At 42.9% G+C, this 15,457-nt stretch overlaps 1 long non-coding RNA gene across 1 annotated transcript in view; it reads right to left on the bottom strand.

Annotated features, from left to right (window-relative positions):
- Positions 1-15,457, bottom strand: part of LOC138742910 (uncharacterized) — a 129,908-nt gene that overhangs the window by 70,670 nt on the left and 43,781 nt on the right. The window contains exon 3 of the long non-coding RNA XR_011344518.1: positions 13,041-13,121. This is a non-coding gene — a long non-coding RNA (uncharacterized lncRNA). The remainder of the gene's footprint in view (positions 1-13,040; positions 13,122-15,457) is intronic.

Here is a 15,457-nt window from a genome sequence, read left to right as displayed (position 1 = left end):
CATTTCTTTTATTATTGCACCTTCATGAATCAACTTGAAACGTTGTGTTTTGCATTAAAAACACTATATAAATGCAAGCTGTTTTTGAGGGGCTTTCTGTGATATCCACTGGTAATGTCTTAAGCATAAATTGCCTGGGGAATTGGCTGAAATTGTGGGAAGTAGCTGAATTATCATTGCGGATAAAGATTTGCCAACTCAAGTATGCTGCAGCATCAAGTGAAGCTTTGAGTACAAGAGATTGGCATTGTCAGCCCAAGCAACTTCTTATAGAGAACTCCAATCTTGTTTTTACTTGAATAAATCAAAAGGTAAGTAGATTGGGAAAGCAAAAGTCCATTTAATAAAATAATGGTCTTGTAAATCAGTTGAAAAAAATAAAGCCAAAAAATTTGAAGAAGAAATATATTTTGAACTTAGTATTCAAGGAAAAGATTGATATTTTCATAAGAACATAAGAAATAAGAGCATGAGTGGCCATCTGGCCCATCAAGCCTACTCCACAGCTGGTCTGGCCATGGACTCAGCTCCTTTTACCTGCCTTTTGCCCATAATCCTTAATTCTCTGACTATGCAAAAATCCAGTTTGGGCACAGAATTCTACAGATTCTCTACTCTCAGGGAAAAGCAGTTCCTCCTCATCTCTGGCCTAAATCTGCTCCCCTGAATCTTGAGGCGAGAGACATTTCAAAACTAACTTGATTGGGAAGGGCAAATTAAAACTATATTTTTTAATAATATTGTGTGACCTCCATCAGTCATGGTCGACCATGGATACTGTGCCTAAAGCGAAGCTGGAGTGGCCTCCCCAGGACGCAAGCCAGGGAAGATTGGATATGGAGATCCGTATGTTGCCCATGCAGTGGGGAACCCCACCTCCATGTTAATGACAGGTTCAAAGGAACGACAAAATCAATGCAGTTTGGTGCCAGCAGAATCGCAGGAGTTGCCATGAGGGTGCTGAGTACAGCAATCAGCCGCCTTCAGGACTCCGACTCTGGATTTTTCCTTGGGGTTTATTCCCAAAACCTTTCCCGTGAGTGGGTATAGCCACTGGCAGAGGAGGTTTGAAATAGTTGTTTTCCCTCTCCTACATGAGTTACCATCCACAGTTAACATGCCCCATCTGCCCAGAGCAACTGGTTTCAAGGCGCCAGTGGCCCGCCTTTGATCCTTCCCTTGTCAATGAGAACAGCTCTGCCGGGCCTAAGAACTATGCCACACATGAAGGCCAGGATTTGGGCTTGGTTGTCAGATGCTGTTGAGAGCCATGAAGAGCATTTGTGTAGCAGTGGGAGCTCGTTCCCACTACCACCTTTCAGCTATGACGACCTTTAGAGCTTTTCAATAATAACACAGCATAATAATGCTCAAATTAAGTACATAAGCATGTTAAGTATGATTTCATAATCCCATCAACTTTTCATGGTTTTGCCATGGCAACATTAATTCACATTCACTTTGATCTCCCTATTTTCATTATGATGTTGGTATACTATTATGTCACCAAGCACTGTCACTGTTTATCTCTGTTTTATGTTATTCTGATGTCACTGGTCAGACTCATTGACCTAACTTGATCTTGCACTTGCTGCAAATTGTACCTTGGGATTACAAATCATTCGCTGGCAACGATTGGGTTAAAACATTAACAAATTACTATGCAAAATGAAATGACCGAAGCTACCAATTTTTAACAGCTGCGTAAAAATGAAGAAAATGTGAGAAATGTATTTCACCTGTCTACCCGGGTCTCCCGTCAGTGTCTGCACTCCCAACATTTGTCATCTCCAACAAGCTTTGATGGAGTTCGTTAGGGCTTTGTTAATGATGTTTCCATCCCATATGTCCCGTTGCTACTGACAAACTATGACCAACTGCAGGAAAGAAATGCGCTAATGAATCGCTGACTCAGCTGGGCTTTCAAACATGCAGAAGATATGAATGAGAGGAAGTCTGCAAACTATCCTTTGTGCATTATTCCAGTGGACCACGTGTTGCTGTACACAGCTATGTTCTTTACTTCCACTTTTGGAAGATTTTGGATAGTCATTTATTTCTGTTCAATTGAAAAATAATAAAGCAAACCTACGTGTTAAATTTCTTCACAAACATTTTTGAGAATGTTATTAAATTTATTCTCTCTTGAATGAGCATTTGCATTTTTATTGAGAATTTAAGGAACAAAAAATAAAACATTTAGAAGAGCAAATTGTCAAATCTCAAGTGTCAGAAAGCTGAAGTAGATGTCCCAGTTTTTACTAAATGTTTTCACTGAAATTCTTTTGCTCATTGATTTCTCTCTTTCCCTTATGGGATAAGGTGACAGGCTGGTGATCCAACCAGGAATCCATGTCACTTTTGCCATGTCCTTACCAAGTTGAAGTGAGCAGTCTCATCAAAAACTGGTTATGAGAAATATCGCCTCCCTGTTCTGTGTGATTCAGATGCACACTGGACTGAAAAAACAATCTAACGAGCTACATTATAGAGTGCCAGTTGGTGTCTTTGTAAACAGGTGCTACTGAGGGAGACTCAAACACTATGTGAGCAGGTAGATTTCCATATAAACATATAACAATTACAGTATGGAAACAGGCCATCTCGGCCCCTCTAGTCCGCACCGATTTCAGTGAACTCCACTAGACCCACCTACCTGCTCCCTGTCCATAACCCTCCAATCCCCTCACATCCATGCATTCATCCAAACTTCTCTTAAAAGACAAAATTGACCCTGCTGCAACCACCTCTTCCAGAAGGTCATTCCACTCAGCCACCACTCACTGAGTGAAGAAGCTTCCTCTCATGTTATTGCTAAACTTTTTCCCCCTAACCCTTAACTTATGGCCCCTTGTTCCAATCTTGCCTACCCTCAAGGGGAAAAGCCTATTCACATCTAAATAGGTCATATGCATTAAATGGTAGGCTATTGAGATGTGCAGAGCAACAAAGGGATTTAGGAGTTGTGGTAAATAGTACCCTCAAGGCTGATACTCAGGTAGATGGTGTGGTGAAGAAGGCATTTAGAATATTGGCCTTCATAAATCGGAGTATTGAATTCAAGAGTAGGGAGGTTATGATGAAATTGTACAAGGCATTGGTGAGGCCAAATTTGAAGTACTGCGTACAGTTTCGGTCACCAAATTATAGGAAAGATATAAACAAAATAGAGAGAGTGCAGAGAAGGTTCACGAGAATGTTGACAGGATTTCAAGGTTTGAGTTACGGGGAAAGGTTGTGCAGACTGGGGCTTTTTTATCTGGAGCGTAGAAGATTGAGAGGGGACTTGATAGAGGTGTTTAAGATTTTAAAAGGGACAGACAGAGTAAACGTGGATAGGCTTTTTCAATTAAGAGTGGGGGAGATTCAAACTAGAGGGCATGGTTTAAGATTGAAGGGGGAAAATTATGAGGGGAACATGAGGGGAATTTTCTTTAAGCAAAGGGTGGTAGGGATGTGGAATGAGCTTCCGACAGACGTGGTCGAGGCGGGATCATTGGTTACATTTAAGGAAAGACTGGATAGTTACATGGATAGGAGAGGACTGGAGAGGTATGGACCGGGTGCTGGTCAGTGGGACTAGGAGGGTGGGGATTTGTTACGGCATGGACTAGTAGGGCCGAACTGGCCTGTTCTGTGCTGTAAGTGGTTATATGGTTATATGGTTACATCTACCCCTCATAATTTTAAATACCTCTATCAAATCCCCCTCAACCTTCTATGCTCCAATGAATAAAGACCCAGTCTACTCAATCTTTCTTTGTATTCTAGATACTGCAATTCCGGCAACATTTTAGTAAACATTCTCTGCACTCTCTCTACCTTATTGATATCCTTCCTATAATTTGGGGACCAGAACTGCACACAATATTCCAAACTTGGCCTCACCAATGCCTTGAAAGGTCTCAACATCACCTCCCAGCTCCTATGTTTTATGCTTTGACTTATACCAACATACCAAAAGCCCTCTTCATCACCCTATCCACATGAGAATCCACTTTCAAAGAATGATGAACCATTATTCCAAGATCTCTCTGTTCCTCTACATTCCTCAACACCCTCCCTTTCACTGCATATATCCTGTTTTGATTTTTCTTCTGAAAATGAAGCACCTCACACTTATCTACATTAAAGTTTGGTTTATAAGAAAAAAAAAATCACCAATTAATAAAGTACTACAATAAATTGCTTCCTAGTTTTTAAGCAAATATATTTATGCACAGGAACCCTCATTTGTAATGTTTAAGAGCATGAAAGTGCACACTAACAGGTTTAAAGATGGGTTCTTCCCTATCAGGAACTCCGCAACAGACAACCATCCTCTCACACTGCCCTTTCTTTGTTCTAACTGATCTTCCGTTACATTGCAATCCGACACTCTGTAAGGTGTGTTCTTTACATAGCTATATGAATGTTGGAGATAGCCCACGAGTCTGCTTGAAGAAGAACTCTCCTCACTGTGCTCAGCATTCACAAAAAATAAATGAACTTGATAAGGAGCCAATAATCATTCTAATTGTATAATATAAAGTAATAATTATATAATAAACATTGAAGCAAATGATGTTTATACAGAGTAACAAACTAAAATGGCTGATAAGGCGAGAGTCTGAAATGACACTGTGTATTGCAGTTGTGACCTTTAATAACAAGCCTTGTTCTTAGAAGCATATCAGTGATGCCAGTTTCTGCTGTAAACCTCTGAGCACAATCCATACTGGGGTGGTTAAATGCATTGCAAAAGTGCTTACAACTCCAAATTTGTGGAGTTGGCAGAACAAATGTTTCCTGAGGTCTCATGCACTTTGGGGGGTTTAACAGCAGCAATTTATAAAGAACTCACTTTTCTATAATAGTTTTCACCACCTCAGGGTATCTACTGCAAAGAACTGTGGAGGGGGAGAGTTTCTTGCAAATTAGAAAATGGTGGAGCTGAGAACTATTCAATGCTGAGGTTACATTGCTGTGTGATGGCCACTGTGGTTTATCTTGTGTTTCAAGCAAGGCCATTTTGGAGGCTCCCACTATGGTGATAGGTTTGTTTGCAGTGCAATCTGTGACACTGGTTTAGTTGAGATTATAATGGAATGATCCTGTTCCTGTCCATGAAACATCAGGATGTGGCAATGCGTGACACGGATTTGTTTTTAACAAGCTTTTTTAATATCAAGATATGGCTCAGTCGCAGGCCCTTCTTGCCCACAAGCCCTTGCTGCCCAATTTGACCAATTCGCCTTATAAACATGGGAGGAAACCAGAGCATCCGACATAAACCCATGCAGATACAGGAAGAACATGCAAACTTCCTACAGACAGTGGCAGATTCGAACCCTCTGTCACTTTTGTCTTTGATGATTTAAGTGCAATTCCCATTTCAGGGGGGTTCTATAGAGTATAGAGGCTTTAGACCCAAGAATAACAGAGAGGTCTTGGCCAAACTGGGACACGCTGATGACATTGGTTTGACAAAGGTCCAAAAGAACATTGAAATGAGTGAAACATGAGCAACATATTCTAATTTTTCCACATCACTCCTGTTCTGAAGGGCATTCTTTTAGAATTAGTTGCACAGCAAGTCCCTGTCAGGAAGCACATAGTCCCATAGATATATAGCACATATGGCCCACAGACTTTCTGCTGACCATCATTTGCAGTAAGCCTGTGCTAATTCATTTTATTCCCCCCATATTCCCATCAATTCCACCCCCTCTTCACACACCATCCCCCCCCCCCCCCACCCGATTCTATCCTTTACACAGGAGGGGCTGATTTACAGCAATTCATCAACCTGCCAACTCACTTATATAGCAAAGAAACCAGGGGGAGGTCTGGGTGGGAGAAGGAAGAATGCACAAACTCCTCACAGACATCACTGGAGATTGGAATCGAGCTCTTGGGTTGCTGGAGCTGTGAGACTGTGGATTCACAATCAGCACCGTTCTGCTGGAGAGATTATCTCAAGATGGGCTGCCATTGGTCATTCCCAGGATAGCTTTGTTTTCAGAGCACAGAGCTAGATGAGGAGTGTCCCTCCAAAGTTAACCCCATCTGTACGTTTATCCTTTGGATTCTAATCTTTCCAATTCCTTGAGTTCCCAATGCCTTGGATGTCTGATCTTCCATCCTGCCCCAAATCGCTGATCTTCCATCTTCCATGACTACTTAGTTCCTGAACTTGGACAACTCTGTAGTATGCTAAGGCTCAGTCAGAGGTTCCATTCTCCACCAGGAACCAACTAGGTCCCCACTCCGAGCACCTTAATTGATCGCTGACTAACTCCTCCCCACCCTGTCCAGGTGCCAATATTAATCACTGAGAGTGACCAGTGACATCCTCCACCACCAGTGCCTCCAACTAATCCACCTACCATCTCCGTGCCTGATCCAACCTATCTGCCCAACACGGTCCCTTGGTTCTCTGTGACACCATATCTATCCATGGCCTCATGTACACTGGCTGGCCTCCAAATGGAGTACAAAGAGAATTGTTTGCCCAAGGTAGTGGAATCAGTAACCAGAGAACCCAGGTTTAAGGTGAGGGGAGGGGGGGGGGGGGGAAAGATTTAACAGGAACCTGAAGTGTAAAGTTTTTACTGCCAATCTGATTGGAGGCATGAAACATGTTGCCAGAGGAGGTGGTTGAGACAGGTTCTATTGCAATGTTTAAGAAAAAGAAATGAACAAGTACATTGATAATTTGGGTTTAGAGGAATTTGGGCAAAATACAGGCAGGTAAGATTGGAGTGGTTGGGACATTATAATTGGCACAGGCAAGTTGGGCAGAAGAGACTATTTCCATGCTGTCTGACTCTGGACCCACTGAATTCACCCAGAAGACTAGTTTTATTTTCCGTGGATTCCAGCATGTGCCTTGTGTACCTCTACAATTAAAGTGAGCCATGCTTGTCTTGTCAGGAATGGAAGATCTACAGAACTCTGCCACAAAGGGCTGGGAAGTTCTCCCAATATTCTAGACAATATTTACCCTAAAAATCAAATCCCCACTGCAATAAAAATTGGAAGTAAAATATGAAAGTCTGCAGACACTGTATTTGAAGTAAAAACACAATGCTGGAGAAACGAAACAGGCCAAATAGGGTAACTTTATATAGCAAAGATAAAGATACATAGCCCACATTTTGGGCTTGAGCCCTTCATCAAGGTATACCGTATATGAGTTTCTAAATTTGTTGCAATAAAATATTAAACTATTTACTTTTCTAATTGATGTCCATATTTAATGCATTACAACAATGCACTCAGGGATGTTTTTAAAGTTTCGAATGCCTTGTGAAATGCTGGCATCTAGTACATTTTGACAGCCTGTCTAAAATTTAATATCTCGCCACATGCTTGAGAGAAGAGATTCTAACACTAAGGGACACACTTTCTTTACCATTTTTCCAGCCTACATTTTTAACTTCACTTTTAACAACATCTGTAGACCCTGAGCAATGAGAAATGCCACTATTTACGTCCAAAAAGGTTCCAAAACACCTCACAAATAGCCTGACCCGGTGCCTACCTCTGTGATCACAAAAAATCCCCAACTTGTGCCCACACCTCTTTCCTCACCACCAATCGAGGCTCCAAACTGAAGTGAAGCAACACTTCAGTTGTGAACTTGCAGGGGCCCATCTCCTGCGTCTGGTGATCCCGATGCAAACTCCTCTACATCAGGCAGACTGGGGGATTGTTTCATTGATTACCTTCACTCTGCAACAATGGGGGCCTCCCAGTGGCCAACCACTTTAATACTCCACTGTCACACCAACGTGTCTTTCCATGGCCTCTTGTATTGCCAAACTGAGGCCATTCAGAAAATTGGAGGAACAACACCTTATATTCCATCTTGGCCCTCTCCACGTGGATGGAAATAATATTGACTTCTAATTTCCGTTAAGGCCCTCTCCATGTGGATGGAGATAATATTGACTTCTAATTTCTGTTAATGCCCTCTCCATGCTCCTCTCTTTCCTTTCCTTCAGCTCCCTGTCAGCCAGCTACCTTTTGTCCTCTCACCCCATCACTTTTCAGCTCTTCTACCCTCCCACCTGTCTTACCTATGAACCTGTGCTCCTCCTCCTTCCCCTTCCTCCTCCTTCCCCTTCCTTCTCCTTCCCCTTCCTCCTCCCCCTTACATCTCTTGTCAGGTGTCTGCCTGCTCTTGCTTGCAAATGACAAAGGGCCCAGGCCCTTTTCTTCCAATGTATGCCGTGTGACCTACCAAGTGTCTCCTGGATGTTCAGGCATTACATCTGCAGGTTTTCTTGTTTAATTTTGGTGCATTGCCAAGTCCCTTCCACCAGAGGATCGATGTCAGATGGTCTCCAATCAGATTGGCGGTGAAAAAAAACCCTTTATATTAAGATCTTCAGCATTCTCAAGGCCAGTATTTCCCATCCCTGGACCAGCTTGAAAAGATAATGATCTACCTTCAGCAGAGAACAGGGAAGGAGACTATAATAAGTGTCGAGCACTTCCCTCTCCTTCTAGAAGCAATCGAGTAGCTCACCGCATAATCTTCTAGCGAGGTCTAGCGCTCACACAAAATGTGGTGCTGACCCTGGGAAGTTTTCTGACAATATAGCACAAGCTGCCAATATTGATCCATGACACTTGTTTTTGGTTTATTGTGTTTACAGCAAGGTGGCCACTCTGTGCAGGTGGCCTTCCAGCAGGTTTCTTTGTTCCTGGGGTGCAGAAAGGAAGACCGGCGGCATGCTTCACTGCTCAGGGAAAGGAGACCTTGTAATAATATCCATCCACTCGTCCATCATGGTGAAGGAACAATGGGAGAACAAGAGGACAGGAAGACTGTGTGCTGCCCCAGACAGGATGTATCACAACAAATGCCCATGCTGCTATTGTTCCCAGAAAAAAAGAGGAAAGTTCTGGGATATGTCTTCCGGCTACTTTGCTCCTCTCCCACCCATCCAACTAAACACATCGAGATGGTCATGTTTGTTTTCCATGGAGATTGTGTCTATCCTATGAAACAAGAGCAAATCTGCATTTCCAGTTGTTTATCATCGGACTTTCCCAACTGTGTGGTGTCCTTGAAATTTGAATTGTTTTCCTTCCTGAAGGTATTGGGCAGTACCAATAGTTGAGTGAGTTCATAATTCCTTTCCCCAATGCACAAGATATTAAAAAATTATATATAAGGTATATAATATGTGTGTGTGTGTGTGTGTGTGTGTGTGTGAGGGGGGGGGGGGGGGACTGTGTTCGCTCGCGCATACATATTCAGTATATGTGTATACTTGTATGTCCATGTAAATATATATGTGTGTATATATTTCCACATATATATATATATGTGTGTGTGTGTGTGTGTGTGTATTTCCCTATATGTGTGTGCGTGTGTATTTTCCTTTATATATATATGTGTGTGTGTATATTTCCCTACTTTGTGTGTGTGTGTATATTTCCCTATATGTGTGTGTGTGTATTTCCCCATTGTATGTGTGTGTGTGGGTGTGTATATTTTCCTTTATGTATATATTGTGTGTGTGTGTGTCTGTCTGTGTATTTCCCTATTGTGTGTGTGTGTGTGTGTGGGTGTGTATATTTTCCTTTACGTATATATTGTGTGTGTGTGTGTGTGTCTGTGTATTTCCCCATTGTATGTGTGTGTGTGGGTGTGTATATTTTCCTTTATGTATATATTGTGTGTGTGTGTGTCTGTCTGTGTATTTCCCTATTGTGTGTGTGTGTGTGTGTGTGTGTGTGTGTGTGTGTGTGTGTGTGTGTGTGTGTGTGTGTGTGGATGTGTATATTTTCCTTTACGTATATATTGTGTGAGTGTGTGTGTGTGTGTGTGAGTGTATTTCCCTATTGTGTGTGTGTGTGTGTGTGTGTATTTCCCTATTGTATGTGTGTGTGTGGGTGTGTATATTTTCCTTTACGTATATATTGTGTGTGTGTGTGTGTGTGTGTGTGTGTGCATGTGTGTGTGTGTGTGTGTGTGTGTGTGTCTGTGTCTGTGTATTTCCCTGCTGTGTGATTGTGTAGTTAGGAGAAGGGTTCAGAGACTTCATTGCTGTATCTGACCCGACCTTGTTGGTTTTCGTGCAGTTAGATAATCATGTTGAGGAACTTTGGGGGACATCCGATGCGCTCTAGTATTTGCCAAAACCCTTTCCTGCTCACGGTGTCGAAGGCTTTGGTGAGGTCAACAAAGGTGATGTAGAGTCCTTTGTTTTGTTCTCTGCACTTTTCTTGGAGCTGTCAGAACCAAGCCATGAAAGACCCCAACAATGAAGATGCTATTTACATCCGGTACCGCACGGATGGCAGTCTCTTCAATCTGAAGCGCCTGCAAGCTCACACCAAGACACAAGAGAAACTTGTCTGTGAACTACTCTTTGCAGACGATGCCGCTTTAGTTGCCCATTCAGAGCCAGCTCTTCAGCGCTTGACGTCCTGCTTTGCGGAAACTGCCAAAGTGTTTGGCCTAGAAGTCAGCCTGAAGAAAACTGAGGTCCTCCATCAGCCAACTCCCCACCATGACTACCAGCCCTCCCACATCTCCATCGGGCACACAAAACTCAAAACGGTCAACCAGTTTACCTATCTCGGCTGCACCATATCATCAGATGCAAGGATCGACAATGAGATAGACCACAGACTCGCCAAGGCAAATAGCGCCTTTGGAAGACTACACAAAAGAGTCTGAAAAAACAACCAACTGAAAAACCTCACAAAGATAAGCGTATACAGAGCCGTTGTCATACCCACACTCCTGTTCGGCTCCGAATCATGGGTCCTCTACCGGCATCACCTACGGCTCCTAGAACGCTTCCACCAGCGTTGTCTCCGCTCCATCCTCAACATCCATTGGAGCGCTTTCATCCCTAACTTCAAAGTACTCGAGATGGCAGAGATCGACAGCATCAAGTCCACGCTGCTGAAGATCCAGCTGCGCTGGGTGGGTCAAGTCTCCAGAATGGAGGACCATCGCCTTCCCAAGATCGTGTTATATGGCGAGCTCTCCACTGGCCACCGTGACAGAGGTGCACCAAAGAAGAGGTACAAGGACTGCCTAAAGAAATCTCTTGGTGCCTGCCACATTGACCACCGCCAGTGGGCTGATATCGCCTCAAACCGTGCATCTTGGCGCCTCACAGTTTGGCGGGCAGCAACCTCCTTTGAAGAAGACCGCAGAGCCCACCTCACTGACAAAAGGCAAAGGAGGAAAAACCCAACACCCAACCCCAACCAACCATTTTTCCCCTGCAGCCGCTGCAACCGTGTCTGCCTGTCCCGCATCGGACTTGTCAGCCACAAACGAGCCTGCAGCTGACGTGGACTTTTACCCCCCTCCATAAATCTTCGTCCGCGAAGCCAAGCCAAAGAAAGAAAAAGATTGTGTAGGTGTGTGTGTAATGAAGGACCTTGATAGTCTGAAGAACCAGCACTGTTTTCCCTGTGGGAACAATATCAAATAACAGAGGACTTCTGTTTAAGCTGAGCAGGGGAAAGTTAAGGGAGATGTCAGAGGTAAGAGTGGTGGATGCCTGGAATGCATTGTTGGGGTGATGGTGGATGCTGGTACATTATGAACGTACAAAATATTTTTTCAATAGACAGATGAATGTAAGAAAAATAGAGGGTTATGGCTGTGAGGTAGGGAAGGATTAGATTATGGTGGAGTATGTTTACCTACATCAGCAAAGCATTGTGGACTGATGGGTCTGTATTGTGCTGTAATGTTCTATATTCAAATAACCACACTCCAAGTTCCTGACAGTGCGAGAGTTGGAGTGTAACCGAATGCATCCAGTAAAAACTGAAAAAGGTCTGTTAGTTGAGGAGATGTGCATTAACCCTGGCAACATTGGCAAGCCTGAGATAAACGATCACAGATGTTCAGACTTCTTTACCTTGCCAGGTGTTCTACACTACACACTTGCATCATTCTCAGCTTACAGGAAGCAGCAGTAACTTTCATTTCCTCTCATAATTTTAGGGTAGCTCAGAGATCTTATCAGCTAATAGAAGAGCTCTGAAGCGTGGGCAGTGCAGTAGAAACATGTTGCACTCATTTTGCAATCGCTATAAACACAGGCGATATATGCACCAGATAATATTTTGTTGATGTTTCTTCAAGGATCAGCATTAACCAGGATACCAGGGAGAACATATGGCTTCTCTTAAGATAGAATTGTCCTCCTTGCTTCTTGTAACATTCACCCCATCAAGTCTCTGCTGTCTTCAGTCTCATCATCCTTGCCACCTAATCTTTTGATCAAGATCAAAATTCTTTTATTGCTGATGAAAGTCAGACTGGGCAGTTGGACCCTGTGGAGCAGCACTGTGTCTCCATTTCCCATTCTATGCGGGTCCATTACTGCAGCTCTGGCATCAGTGCCATTTTTATTTGCATGTATCCATCAATGCTTTCTTCTCTGCCTCTTAATCAACTGCCTCTGCCCGTCTTCTTTCACCCCTACCCTGTTCACCAGTTCCTCCCTGGCCCCTGTCCAACCCCACTCACCATGTTCACATAATGATATCCCCACTCACCATGTTCACATAATGATATCCCCCCTCCCCATGCCCTCTCAGTCTAGATGAAGAGTTCCAGACTGAAACGTCCCACTGATGGTTCTCAACTCATGAGTTCCCCCAACAGATTGGATTTTGCATATTTGCATTATGTCTGGTGTTCGTCCTGCCTACCTACACCAGAGTTCATTTAACCTACCAACTAGTGTGGCTTTTGATTTACAAATAACCAGAGCACCCAGAGGAAAGCCACGTGTAGACTCTGGATACATGGCTTCAGAGATCTGGCTTGGAGTTGAGACAGCAGCATTACCTACTAGCTGCTGTTCCTCTGCTTCACCTGATTCAATCGTCAAATGAATGGGTTTGAACTTTCCGACTCTTTGATTCAAGTTTCTTGTCACTTGCATTGAGGTACCATGAGAAAATTCATTTTGCCTGCAATCCAGCTAGTCAAACCATGCATAGAACAGCGATGAAAAACATTGGGCAGAATTACAGGGAGAGCAAAGACAGCATTACTTTACCAGTCAGGAGTATGATGACAGTGGGAAAGAAGCGGTCCTTGAATCGGGTGATGCACGATCTCACCATTATGAATCTTCTTCCTGATGGGAGAAGGGTGAAGGGAGTGTGACCAGTCTTTCACGTGTTAGCTGCTTTACTAACTCGGTGGGAAGAGTAGGTAGAAGGGGGTTTGTGTGCTCTGTTCCCCTATTTCTCCTACCTTCTCCCTTTTCCAAGCCCCCTCATTATTTGGTATCACCCTATCAGAGCTATTCTGCCTCGTCGAGCAATGACCTCCTGACCAAACCAGGCCCAGCCTGTCAGAAGCGTTAATTTCATCAACATCTTTGCTGCAAATGAAATCAAATTTGCTTTCAGTTCTTCCCAGTTCTCAGACCACAAACATTATCTGTGATTCTCCTTCCACAGATGCTGCCTGGCACGCTGAGTGTTTTCAGCATTGTCTGACTTTATTTCAGGTTCCTAACATCTGCAGTTTGTTTTTTGATCCAAATCTCTGGATTATATAAAGAATAACAGGATTTAATAAAATGTGATCTGATGCCTTTATTTCTTATAGGCTTTATTCATTAGGTTTCAGGATCGCAATCTCCCCAGAGCCTCAGTTTATCTGGTGCGACATTACCCATGCATTTTCCCCTTCTGGACCAATCAAATGCACACCTAGATGAACTTCTTCATGCCACTCTCTGAAAGGTCGATGTCAGCCATACCTCCCATTGTGGGCTTTCTTTTGCTCCCCACCATCCATCCTCTTGCTAACCAAGCTCTCAGTTTCCTTTTAAAATCTTCCACTTATCAATGCACTTCTCTCTGCCATGTAGTGCAGACCTGCAACCCTCTGAGCCCTTCTCAAATCCTGACTTTTTGTTCATCCTCAACTTTAATCTCTTCACCATTGCCGCCTGAGCCTTCAGATCTCAGGACCCAAAGCACTGGAATATCTTTCCTAAATCTCCATCAATCCCTCTTTCTAACATTGAAGTGAACCTTAAAACTTGGCTCCAGGTAAAATTCAATGACTTGGCATCATTGATGATGCCCCATTGGATGCATTCATGAATGGAAACTATTATTATTACTGATGGTGGAAGACTTGTGCATAAATTTTCATCTTTCAGTCACTGATTGACTTGGTGAGTATTTGCAGTTTCATTCCAGGTTTGAAGATTTTATTTATCACTGAGCAAAAACCTGCATTTCTGCTTGAGCTTCAGTGAAGGTATCGTTTAGCTGTACAACGCAGTCCCTTTAACATTCTGGAAGTCCTTCATTTGTAAACAGAAACAGAAATAAACTCATCTATTTTAGTAACAGTGGAAGCATTTTCTTTGTGCTGATGTGGATCTATATTTTAAGCATTGGTCAAAATTTGCAAGCTAATTGCTTTGCCCCAAACTTGTATTGAGTTTTTTATTTTTTCTTTAATTAGGATATAAACATGCTTTTATTTTTATGTGAAGTTATAAAAGGTAGTCCAGGAATATTTTGTCATTAACGGAATCTAAATTTATGATGAAAAATTATCCTTATTGAGGTTGCAAATCGAGTGGGTTATAAAAAGGTGTCTTACTACAGTAAGCAATGCAAGAATGTAAATAATCTGCACATATGTGGGAGAGAGAAGTGAAAACTCATCAAAAATGTCCTTAAAACAAACATTTGAAAAGCCTGTCTTACTTTAGCTCTTTTTTATATAAGTTATGGGTTAGCTTTGCATAAAAAAAGCATTGCAAGATGATGTGCTGTGCTCAAATTTAGCCTAAAAAAAAATCTGCATGTGTGTAGCTTCTCGCCCCGAGGTCATTGGGACTGTTCTCCTTTCACAATCAGTACGTTTTTTTTTCGAAAAAAGAAAAGTTGCAATAAGGAGAATTGCTCGATGGAAAAAAATTAGGATACTTGACAAGGCAGTCAGCTGCCTGCAGATTTTTGTCAATGCAACACCACTAATAGAACAGGAGAAAAGAGAGTGGGGAGTGATGCCTTTTAAGTCATGGACAGAGCCCTTCTTTGAAATGAATCCTTTTCCCTTGGGGTGGGGGGGGGGGATTTAATTTTATTTTTGTTACTGGTTATTTTGTCTGGCCTGTTTACTCTAAGAGGTTGGCCAGCTTTGAAGCAATGCTAACTCCAGACAGTGTCCCTGAGCACTGTATTCTGTTGATTAACGTGCACCCACCCTTCCAATCTCTCACTTCCATCTAACCCTATCTCAAAATGCGATGCTAGTGCAAATTCACAATTGCAACTAACAGAACTGGACAGCACGGTTGGCGTAGCAGACAGTGCAATGCCTTTACAGCGCCAGTGATCAGGACCAGGGTTCGAATCCCGCCCTGTCTGCAAGGAGTTTGTATGTTCTCTCTGTGTCTGTGTGGGTTTTACCTGGGGCTCTGGTTTCCTCCCACCATTC

This window comes from Narcine bancroftii, chromosome 9 (genome assembly GCF_036971445.1).
Source record: "Narcine bancroftii isolate sNarBan1 chromosome 9, sNarBan1.hap1, whole genome shotgun sequence".
In the NCBI taxonomy this organism is placed as follows: Eukaryota; Metazoa; Chordata; class Chondrichthyes; order Torpediniformes; family Narcinidae; genus Narcine; species Narcine bancroftii.
Note: the sequence above shows the minus strand (reverse complement) of the source record. Positions and strands in the feature narration are given on the sequence as shown.